A 12401-nucleotide genomic window follows, 5' to 3' on the forward strand; every position below is an offset into this window, starting at 1 on the left:
ATCCACTCAAAGGTCTTCATCTCATGCCTTAGAATTTGGCATTATATCATCAGCTTATGCTTTTAGAGATCAGCCTGTTGTCTTTAATTCTTGCCTTAGAGATCGGCAACGCGGTATACCCATGTCCTGTTAGGTTTGAAATTTATTTGATCGGCGACAGATTGGACGTCCGATAGATGGCTCTTGGCTGGTCTTCATTTCACTTCGTGCTTTAATGCTTCTGTTGATTAGACTTGTACTTCAGCAGCTATTTTTGGCTTTCCTCCGATCTCTTATCGATATCTTCCTTCTGTCTTGATACATTCATTGCGTATACTGTATGGATGTGACTGCTTGGGAAAATCTATTGAAAATTCCTGGATGTCCCCCCCAATGGGTGTAGCCAAGGGACGACTTGGTGCGCTGAGCGTTTAGCAAACTGCCCTTGAGTAGTAACTTGACATGACCTCAGTCCCAATGGTGTCGTCTTACGTGAGACGGCGTCTGCCGCCTGACTTGTTTCTAGGTGGTTTGAATGGCTTATTGAGTTCTTGCGACTGTTCAGTGACCATGCTAGGAGATGAGCGGTTGCCTCCCGCCCCTATAAATAGACTGCTTGCTTCAATGGTGTCTTCACACATCTCCCGGTCCTTTGTTGATTATTCTCCACATTTCTCTTCTCTTCCAATCAACTATGGGCAAGAACAAGAAGGGCGGAATTTCGTCGCACCACTCCGGTGACAAGCGGAAACACGAGCCGAGTCCCCCCTCGGAAGACTTCGGTGACTCTGAGTACTCGGAGGAGGAGTTTTCCTCCGAGTCCGAGGGGTCGCCAGTCTACACCTCTCCCCGGTGTCGTCCCATGACTCGGACGATTCCTAGGGGATCGTTGCCGAGGTGTGGATGTACATCTAGGCCGTCGAGCGCTCTAGGCTTGAGGGCTCGGATGAGTCGGAGATCTCCTCGGACAAGGAGAACTCCTCCGACTCGTCCGAGGAGGGGAGCGGTGGTGACGGTGACGACGAGGGCGATGGAGGTAACGGCAGTGGTGGAGGCGATGGCGACCACAAGGGTGATGACAACGGCGGCAGCGGCAAGGGCGACAGCGGCAAGGGCGACAGCGGCAGTGGCAAGGCCAGTGGCAAAGCTCCACTGGCTTAAATGTTAGTATAGATAAGTAGTAGTAGAAGTAGTATTAGTACTAGTGGAATAATGTAGTAGTAGTTAGTAGTACAGAGTAGTGTAAGTAGTGTAATGATGTAGTAGTGTAATGTAGCGAAAAAGGGAAAGAAGGCCAGCTCATAATGAGTTGGTCTTTGAGTTTGTGGAAGAACTTCCCTTCTTAATATATTGAAGAAAATTTCAGCTTGTTATGAGTATCTCCTTTGCTTTTCCATCGTTCTTTTATAGTCAATTGATAGCTTGTATTCATGCCCAGCGTTGTCGTTGTTCTTAGAGATAACACCCGAGTAACGACTGGTAATTGCTGAGTCGTATTTGGTTCTGTCTGCGTTTACATGGAGAAAATGACTGAGTTATGGCAGGCATTGCCGGTGTCTTTTAGAAGTAACTGTCGAGCTGCTCTGGACCATGCCGGCGTTTTAGAGATAACAGCTGAGTTACACTGAGCCACGTTGGCATTTTAGAGATAACAGCAAAGTGGTGCTTGGCGACGTTGGCGTTTTAGAGGTAACAGCCGAGTTATGTTAGGCCACGTCGGCGTTTTAGAGGTAACAGCTGAGTTATGCTAGGCCACGTCGGTGCTTTTAGAGGTAACAGCTGAGTTATGCTGAGCCACGTCGGCGCTTTAGAGGTAACTGCTGAGTTATGCTGGGCCACGTCGGCGCTTTAGAGGTAACAACCGAGTTATGCTGGGCCACGTCGGCGCTTTAGAGGTAACTGCTGAGTTATGCCAGGAAATCTTGTTTTTCCCAAGTGATGACTTAGCACTTTTAGAAACGATGTCCAACCCAGGAAAACCCCATTTATATCATGTCGTTGCACGCCTATGCATTCTGAGCCCTAACTTCACCTTTCTGCCTCAAAACATTCCTCTGTTTTCCTCTGATTTCACTTCCGTTCAATCCGCTGACGAGACTGTGATGGCACCCAAGCGGAAGAACCAGAATTCTGCTGTGGTAGTGATCCCTCCCATCGACCCCAACAGCCAGTTGCCCTTCGCAGGTAACCATATGTCTGTTGTCTCTGAATTGGATCTCCTCCATCTTGTCGATGTTGGAGTTCTTCCTCTGAAGGAGCTTTGTTCTTGGTGGATTTATCATGGGGTCACTGTTCCGACAGAAGATACCCATGAGTCTGTTGTTTATGTTCCTTTTCTTATCTGTGGCCTTGCTCTTCCCATTTCTCCCTTCTTCCGCGGTCTCCTTGACTTTTATAATCTGAACCTGACTCATCTGAATCCCAATTCCATTTTTGCAAATTTCTATCTTTGTTCATTTGTGTGAGGCCTACCTCAGAATTCTTCCCCACTTTGGTTTATGGAAGTATCTGTATCACTGTCGACCTGGGATGGCTGGGGGTCAGCACCAACTCGTGGGTGGTGCGAGTCTGGAGATGCGCCGCGGAAGGAAAACGGAATATCTTGATATTCCGCTTAAGGACAACATTATGGGGTGGCACCTTGAGTGGTTTATTGTGGAAAACCATGGCAAGTCCCTCCCCCCTCGGTCGGGAAGATAGCCAGATGTGCGCACTCCAAGTTGGATTGAGTCTCCTACTGCCTTGGAAGTAACAGAAGCTAGGGTTCTGCTTGCAGAAATCTGTCTGCTGAAGGAAAGAGGTCTGATTGTCGAGGCTATGGTCGCTGACTTTGTTTTTAAGAATATCCAGCCCCTGAAGGACAGAGCATACCCAGCTTACTTGTACAGTGGTGTTACCGACTCGACTCGGGTTACTAATAGGAGAATTCCTGCTGAGGATTTGGTGAGCCGGCTAGACATGATCTTGAGAGGCAAAGTATCAAATGTTGGTGCTCCTGTTGCCTACTCTGCTTGGAATCTACCACCTCCTAAGTCCTTTTTCAGTTTCGTGTCCAATCCTCCTGCTGGTGATAGTGGTCTGGGTCTTAGAGTGCGACCCTCTCCTGAAGATATTGAAGTATTGGTTGCTTCTCTTTGTGATCTTCCCAATGATGGGAGGCAAGTTCATTTTGAGATGCCAACGAGCCTAGATGATGCAGAAATAAATGTTGTACTTGATATGTTGGCTGGAGAATCATCTGACTCGGCTCCTGCTGAAACAATGGTTGTTGCGGTTATACTAGAGACTGTCAAAACAGTGGACACCCGGAAGCCTAAGGGTACTCGCCCAAAGCGTCTTCGCCAAGTCAGCCGCCCAGCTGTGCCTGCTGAGGACAAGAAGAAAAAGAGACGGCTTCGGCGACTGTCGTGCTTGGACCAGGATGTTGGACCTTCTGCTCATGTTTGCGAAGAAGTCCCAATAGAGGTCTTTACTGAAGTTGACCCCACTAGTGGTGTACCTGCTGAAGTTGACCCCAATGGGTGTGACCGTGCACCAACTGACCCTAATGAGTGTATCTGTGCACCAGCTGAACCCAATGGGTGTGATCCTGCTGAAGTTGACCCCAATGGGTGTAACCTTGTTGAAGTTGAGCCCAATGGGTGTGATCCTGTTGAAGCTGACCCCAGTGGGTGTGATCCTGCACCATCTTTTGTCTGCATTTTTGATGAGGACGAAGAAGAGGAAGAAGAAGTTCCACTAATTCGCAAGAATAACCGGCGTTACAGAGGTAGTAGGGGGGATAGTGATATTCCTTATCCAGCTTTATCTGCTCTTGTTAGCCTTCAAGATTTATCCATAACAGATTTTGATCAGGCCCTTGAGGATGTCATTCCTGAAGATATGTTGTTGGAACCGACTGTTGATGATATGATGAATGTTTGCTCTAACGCTCCAGACGTGGGATTAGAGGTATCCCGGGCGGTATCTCGTGCATCGTCAACTTTCGAAGGCAGTCTTCGGTGTCAAGAGGTTGGTCAGGATTGCCCAACTCGCATGGAGGTGACTGAGGATCCTTCAGCCTCAGAGGTGGCCGTTGCAGAAAACCTAGCCCCCAAGGGTGATGCTGGCGGTTACCCAGCCCCCGAGGGTGTCGCCGGTAATGATCCGGCTCTGGTGGGTAGCGAAAGCTGCAACCTAGCCCCCGAGGGTGTTGCCGGTAGTGAGCCGGCTCCGATGGGTAGTGCGAGCTACCACCCAGCCCCCGAGGGTGTCTGAGCGAGCTCTCTTCCCACACCTCCATGGACGTCCATGTCGGGTCGTCTCCACCATGATCTGATGGAGTGATAGCGATGCATACTTATTTAACTTTGAGCAAGGGAGTCGCCTTAGAGGTCGGCGAGCCGGATGCCAGAATTCTGATATCTGCTAGTGGAGCTGAATCAACCCCCGACGATGCTCTTCAGATTGTTCCAGTTGATCTTCCTTCGTCGAGCTACAACATAGCTTCTCATGACTTGGGATTGCCTTCATTCTTTTCTAATCTTAAGGTAACTTAGCTCTTCTCGTTCCGTCATTCCTCCTGGTAAATCACTTTCTTTGTACTCATCTATTTTTAATAACAGGATTTGGTTGATGAGATGTCTGCTCAATTGAGATCACATGGTGCCTCTATCCCAGAAGGAGCTCTATCTCTGACGCAGTGGAATCCGTTGCTGCTCCAGAAGTAGATAGCTGATTTGAAAGTGTCAAATGCTGGTTGGTATCTTTGTTTCTTCCTTGGCTAATTGATTAATTTGTTTTTAACCGTGTATCCTTCTTCGACTACTTTATGTCAGATATGACCCGGCGGTACTCTGAGCTTGAGGAGAAACATCTTCAACATCAAGCCGACTCGACCCAGCGGTACTCTGAGCTTGAGGAGAAGTATTCCCAAGGTCAGATCGACCTAGCTCGGGTTTCTGCTTCTTTAGACGACGCACATTCTTTGAATTCTTCTCTGAACGCTCAGCTTGACTCTGAAAGGGTAGCTAACGAGGTAAACTTACTCGGTTGGATCTGACGTGCTTTTACTACTTAATGGATGCTTGAGAGTTGATTCTTGTTTGTAGGAGGAAAAACGAGCACTTGTAGCCTCTCACGATAACTTGGATAGGTTGTATCGTGACGCCAGCAACTCTCTAACCATCTTGGAGAGGAGCCACTGCTTTACCATGACAGATCTGGATCATCATCGTCATGAGCTGCAAGTATCCCAAGATGAGATCCTGTGGCTCAGGCAGTTCGTGTCAAGCAAGGACTCCATCATCAAAGATCTGCGTGCCTCCAAGAGATCAGTCACCTAGGAGCTAGAGGCCGCTCGACTGGCTACCAAAGTTGCAGAAGACAACTGCGCCGCTCTGAAAGCCCAGCGTGACAAGGCCATGGACAAAGCCATTCGCGCGGGGCGAATCTTGATGAGAAGGCCAGTTGTAGTTGTTCCCGATGACATTGTTGCAGATGTCAAGGCTACGCCTGATGCTTCAAGTCGCCCTTCCACCTTGATTGCTCCTGCGAAAGACATTGCCAAATAGAGATGTTTTGTTGTGTTTAGAAGATACTGAATGTATTTGTGAACTATATGTGTGTGTGATCAGTGCGCTCGAATACTCGGTAGGATATTAGGATGTGTTCTTGGTGCTAAAAGCTATAACATTTTGTTTTTGTTGTTAGAATTCAATAGTCGCTATGAATGTTTGCAGAAGTAAGCGTGGCATGCTGGTTTTTGGAATCTTTTCCTAATTTATGCCAACTGATCAGTTGGTAAGGCATAGAGATCGCCCTATGACGAGTAAGCGTGAGTATGTTGCACCGTCTTAAGTCTTTGCCGACTTAAGCCGATTGCTCCGTTAATAGGGTATAGTGGTCACCCTTAGTCAAGTAAGTGCGAGCATGTTGCACCGTCTTAAGTCATTGACGACTTAAGCCGATTGCTCCGTTAGTAGGGTATAGTGGTCACCCTGAGTCAAGTAAGCGCGAGCATGTTGCACCGTCTTAAGTCATTGTCGACTTAAGTCGATTGCTCCGTTAGTAGGGTATAGTGGTCACCCTAAGTCGAGTAAGCGCGAGCATGTTACACCGTCTTAAGTCATTGCCGACTTAAGCCGATTGCTCCGTTAGTAGGGTATAGTGGTCACCCTAAGTCGAGTAAGCGCGAGCATGTTGCACCGTCTTAATTCATTGTCGACTTAAGCCGATTGCTCCGTTAGTAGGGTATAGTGGTCACCCTAAGTCGAGTAAGCGCGAGCATGTTGCACCGTCTTAAGTCATTGCCGACTTAAGACGATTGCTCTGTTAGTAGGGTATAGTGGTCACCCTAAGTCGAGTAAGCGTGAGCATGTTGCACCATCTTAAGTCATTGCCGACTTAAGCCGATTGCTCTGTTAGTAGGGTATAGTGGTCACCCTAAGTCAAGTAAGCGCGAGCATGTTGCACCATCTTAAGTTATTGCCGACTTAAGTCAATTGCTCTGTTAGTAGGGTATAGTGGTCACCCTCGGTTGAGTAAGTGTTCTGATTTCAAGTTTAATCAAGTCGAAGTCGATGGATAACCAATAGTTTGAATGCTTTTCAGAATGAAATCTTTTATTGATGACGTATTTTCCAATTACAGAATACAACATTGCTCCGATAGTTCTTGCTAAGGGTAAAACTTCCTGAGGTGCTCTATATTCCATAAATTCCCTACTTCAGTGCCATCCATTTGAATAAGCCGATATGATCCTGGCCGAGTGACCTCCGACACTATGAATGGCCCCTCCCATAGCGGCAATAATTTGTATCGTCCTTCTCCCATTAAAATTCGGGGAAGGACCAAATCTCCCACTATGAAGAATTGATGTCGTATAGTCTTATCATGATAGCGCCTCAGGGTCTGCTGATATCTAGCTGACTGAATCATTATATTCAACCGCTCTTCTTCCAGTACGTCAATATCTTCTAGCCTGGTAGCTTCCGCTTCAGCTATGTTTTCGAAGACCAGCCTTGGTGCTCCAAACCTAAGGTCGGCAGGTAGCACTACCTTTGAACCATAGACCATGAAGAAGGGGGTGTTTCCATGCAGAGCTCGACTGGGTTGAGTTCTTAAGCTCCAAACCACATAAGGTAATTCTATGATCCACTTCCCTGCGAACTTTTCATTCTTGTCGAAGACTTTCTTCCTGAGTGCTTCCAGTATCATTCCATTAGCCCTTTCCACTTGACCGTTGGCTCTTGGATGTGCTACTGACGCATATTTGATCTGAATGCTCCGTTGTTCACAGAAATCAAAGAATTCAGAGCTAGTGAAATTGGATCCCAGGTCGGTTATGATGCTATTTGGTATCCCAAACCTGAATATTATATCTTGTATGAATTTCACTGCCTTGGCTGAAGTTAGAGAAGCAATGGGTTTGTATTCTATTCATTTGGTGAATTTGTCAATGGCGACCAACACGTGAGTGTAGCCTCCCTGAGCTTTCTTGAACGGTCCAATCATATCCAGTCCCCAGCACGCAAATGGCCACGTTACGGGTATGGTCTGCAGTTGCTGTGCTGGTAAATGTTGCTTTTTTGATAAGAATTGGCAAGCTTCACATCTCTGGACTAACTCGCCTACATCACTCTTTGCCGTTGGCTAGTAAAAACCAGACCTGAAGACCTTCCCAACCAGAGTCCTGGATGCCGCGTGTATACCGCACTGTCCAGCGTGAACCTCATCTAGCAGTTGCTTCCCCGTAACCGAAGGAATGCATTTCATGAGGACTCCTGTTGCACCCCTTCTGTACAGTACGTCCCCTATGAGGGTGTAGTGGGCTGACTGCCTTGCGATGCGTTCTGCTGTGGCTTTATCATCCGGTTCTTCTTCATTCTTTATATACCTGATGATAGGCTCCCTCCAGTCATTAGAGTCTGACTCTGGCTGGCTCAAAACATTGCACTCTTCTGCTTGGTCTGAGGAAATGCTCAGGCGTGGCACCTCCTGGACGAAAACACCAGGTGGGACCTGAGTTCGACTGGATCCTAGTTTCGACAACGCGTTACTGCCGCGTTGCAATCCCTATCCACATGATGAAATTCCAACCCTTTAAATTTGTCTTCCAGTTTTCGAACAGTTGTACAGTACTTACCCATTGAATCATTCGAGCAATCCCATTCTTTATTTATCTGACTTATGACCACCAGTGAATCTCCGTATACCATCAACCTCTTAATACCCAGTGATATGGAAATGTTCAATCCGTGGATCAGAGCTTCATATTCTGCTGCATTGTTGGATGCTGAAAATAATAACTAAAGAGCATATTTGAGTTGTTCACCTCAAGGGGCAATGAAGAGGATCCCTGTGCTTGCTCCCTGCAGTTTCAGCGAACCATCGAAATACATCCGCCACACTTCTGCAGCCTCCGGGTTATTTGGTACTTGTTGCTCGGTCCACACTAGCGCTTTAGTCTTTATCGCAGTGCGAGGCCGAAACTCAATGTCATGAGCTCCCAGCTCGCAGGCCCACTTGGCTATTCTTCCAATGGCTTCTTTGTTGTGGAGAATATCCCCTATTGGAAACCCGGTGACTACTATGACTTTGTGGTCATCAAAGTAGTGACGGAGCTTGCATGCAGTTAGAAGTACTGCATACAATAGTTTTTGAACTTGGGATACTTCTTATTAGAGGGTCCCAGGACTTCACTGATGAAATAGACGGGATGTTGTACTAGATATGTGTGTCCTTCCTCTGCCCGCTCGACTACTAACGTGGTGCTCACCACGTGAGTCGTGCAGGAGATGTACAACAGCAGATCTTCTGTCGGCTGGTCTGACATGGCTCGGTGTGGCGGCTTTAGCACTAGCGGTGTGGTCAAGAACTTCTTCAATGCATCAAGAGCTTCCTGAGCCTCTGAGGTCCACTGGAACTTGTCCACCTTCTTGAGCAATTTATAGAATGGTAGGCCTTTTTCTCCTAACCTTGATATGAACCTGCTTAAAGCTGCCATGCATCCAGTAAGCCTCTGCACTTTCTTTTGTGATCGTGGTGCTTCCATCCTCATGATAGCTTCGATTTTTCTGGGTTAGCTTCAATTCCTCGGGAACTGACAATGAATTCGAGCAATTTCCCAGCTGGCACTCCAAAGACACATTTTTCTAGATTGAGCTTCCACCGGTACCGCCTCAAGCTATTGAAGACCAGCTGCAGATCCTCGATGAAGTTTTCTGAGTTTTCTGTTTTAATCACCACATCATCGACATAAGCCTCTACCCGCTTGCCCCAGTGATCGGCTAAGCATGTTTGAATAGCTCTCTGGTAAGTCGCTCCAACGTTCTTGAGGCCAAACGGCATGGAGGTATAGCAGAAAGCTCCAAACGGGGTAATGAATGCCGTTTTTCCTCGTCTTCTTTTGCCAGGCTGATTTGATGGTATCCAGAGTAGCAATCCAGGAATGACAACATAGAGCATCCGACAGTTGAATCTACCACCTGATCTATTCTAGGAAGTCCGAAGGGACCCTTCGGACAGTGTTTGTTGAGATCTTTATTCTTTTTGAGTACACGAACAAGATTTGCTAACCACTCAGGATGCAGTACTTCTCTAATGAAACCAGCTGCGACTAATCGAGCTAGCTCGGCACAAATAGCTTCTCTCTTATCGGGCGTGAAACGACGCAACTTTTGTTGGATCGGCCTCGCTTGGGGATAGACTTTCAGTTTGTGCTCGTCCAATTCTCTCGGGACTCCCGGCATATCCACAGGCTGCCATGCGAATATGTCTCGGATATCTTGCAGAAACTGGATGAGCGCGCCTTCCTATTAGTCATCCAGGCTAGAGTTGATGATGGCAGTCTTGCGTTCGTCAGCGAACCCGAGGTTGATTCTCTTCGTTTCCTTAGTCGGCCGCATTGAGGTCATGGCTTGAGCTTCATTCGCGGGTATCGTGAGGTCTTCCTCAGGCTTTGAGTTCGCCTGCGCGGAGGAAGTCGTCGGTGGTTTGGTGGTGAGGGCCGCCTGAATGGCCACTCGGAAGCATTCTGTGGCGCCTTGGAAGTCAGCGCGTACGGTGATGATTCCTTATGGTCCCGGCATCTTCAATATCATGTATGAATAGTGTGGAATGGCCATGAATTTCTCCAATCCCAGCCTGTCGATGATGGCATTGTATCCACAGTCGAAGCTTGCTACCTCAAACCTTAGGAACTCGGTTCTGTAGTTTTCCGGAGTCCCGAAGGTAACCGTCATGTAGATGTGTCCGAGTGGGTATTCTCCTTCAGTCGGCACAATGCCAAAGAAAGGAGTGTCTGACTCGTGGAGCTCTTTGAGTGCAACTCCCAAGCCTAAGAGTGTCCGGGGGAAGGTGACGTTGATGATGCTTCCCCGTCCACTAACACCTTTTTCACTCTGCTCTCTCGGATCACCGGATCGACGAGGAGCGGGTACATGCCCGGATGATCGAAGTTGAGCCATTGATCTGCCCGAGTGAAGGTGATCGGGTGTTTGGACCATCGATACGGGGCAAGAGCACTGGTGGCCGCAACCAGTATCTGGCGATCGTTGAGCTTCTGCTGCCTCTTGCTTTCTTGCGACCCATGTCCACCGAAGATGACGTTGACCTATCCATCGACGCGCGGGAACGCTCTGCCTCCTCCCCCTTCCCGCTGTGGAGGTTGTCGAGGTTCTCCGGGTCCTCCTCGTGTGGGGGAGGTGGTAGAGGTTGGAAGGGTCTATCATTCCCGACGGAGTGCTTGAAATCTCTATAGTTCCAAAGAGTATGACGCATGTCCTTGTGATACGGGCACTGGGCGTCGAGGATGTCGTCCAATGTTCGTTCTCCTCCGCGGGGTGCCCCTCGGGCACAAGAGACGGGTGGTCCAGCGGCATGAACTTCTTCGCGAGGCCTCTTCTCCCAACGCTTGTCGGTTTGCTCGTTCATGTCGCGCCGTGGCGCGGACGGAGCCGGCTTCGTTCCTTCGATGAGGTCCTAGGCATGTTCATCGGCGGTGATGTAGAGGTCCGCCTCCCTGAACAGCTGTTCGGAGGTGGTCGACACTTTTTGTAGTATGGCTCGGACGAAGGCCGAGTCATTAGATCCTCGGTAGAAGTCCTCGATCACTGCAGCTTCTGCAACTTCAGGAATACGATTTCTCATGGTCTGAAATCTTTTGAGGTATGACTGAAGAGTCTCATCTCCTCGGCGCCTGATGGATTTGAGGTCACATGGATGCACCAGCTTGTCGAAGAGAGATTAGAAGTTGGCGATAAAACTCCGACTGAAGTCGCTCCAGTCGTGGATGCAGTGTTGGGGTAGGTGTCGTAGCCACTGCAGCGCATCTTGCTCGAGGACGATTGGCAAGTATGCAGTCATCACATCTTCAGTTGCCCTAGCGGCCCGGGCAGCGGTGGTATATACAGCCAACCAGCCTCCCGGGTCCTACTTAGGCTCGTACTTGTCGACGTTGGAGACTTTGAGTTAGGGGGGCCACTGAATGGCCCTGAGACACGGAGTGAGTGCTGATACTCCACATGTGTCCTCCTATCGACGATTTTGGTGTCGGTCCCGAGGAGGGGAGTTACTGATGTGCTGCCTCGACCGTCCCTAGGTCGTGTCGCCAGTCGAAGCCGTTGCCGACTCAACCCTGGTGGCCTGACTTCGTGCAGGGATGTCGTGATCCCGGTCATACTCCTCTCGGTGCCGGATCTCGTTTTCGTGTCGTCGTTCGCGCGAAGCATTGATGGAGCTCCGCACGTCCCGTCGACTATTGATGGCGTGTCGTAGATCACTCAGAGGATGAGCGAGAGGCAGGAGATGATTAGCTGCCCGAGTGAGCATCCACCGATAGCCCTCGACATCTGGAGTCCGAGGGAGGCCATCGGCTATCCGATCCAATACTCCACCAACCTCGCTTAGTGTGTTCATGGCTCGGGCGAAGTCGGGGTTCAGGTTTCGTCTGAAGAGAGGGTTCTCTCGACGCTGTCTTGCTTCCTGCTCGGCTTGCTCTTGAGCTTGCCAACGATCACGTCGGTGGGAGTTCCTCCCTAAAGACTCGTTCATCTGGAGTTTCTCCCACCTCCGAGATCTCGTCTCGCGATATAGGCTGCACCGGATCTCATTCTCTGGCTTCATGATGTCGCCGAGCGTTACAGTGTCGGTTCCTTCGTCGGCGAGCTTCCCGCTGAGGTGGTTCTTCCCCAGGCATAGTTGGTTTGTCATCGGAGATGGGGGACGATTCCACTCTCCCCCCGATGAAGAGGACGTCGAGGTAGAATGGAGTTGTTGTGACGACAAGCTTTTTTCTGTTCTCCTTTGAGGGCGGAGGTACCAGAAGGGCAGCTTGACGGGTCTTTGTTTATTTTTTCCTTGTAATCCGTGTCCATTTTCCGTGGATGAGGTGGACAACGGGGTTCTCCAGGTGAATGAACTCTCTGCTCTTGGTTTGCAGG

Source organism: Zea mays, chromosome 4 (assembly GCF_902167145.1).
Source record: "Zea mays cultivar B73 chromosome 4, Zm-B73-REFERENCE-NAM-5.0, whole genome shotgun sequence".
NCBI classification, from domain to species: domain Eukaryota; kingdom Viridiplantae; phylum Streptophyta; class Magnoliopsida; order Poales; family Poaceae; genus Zea; species Zea mays.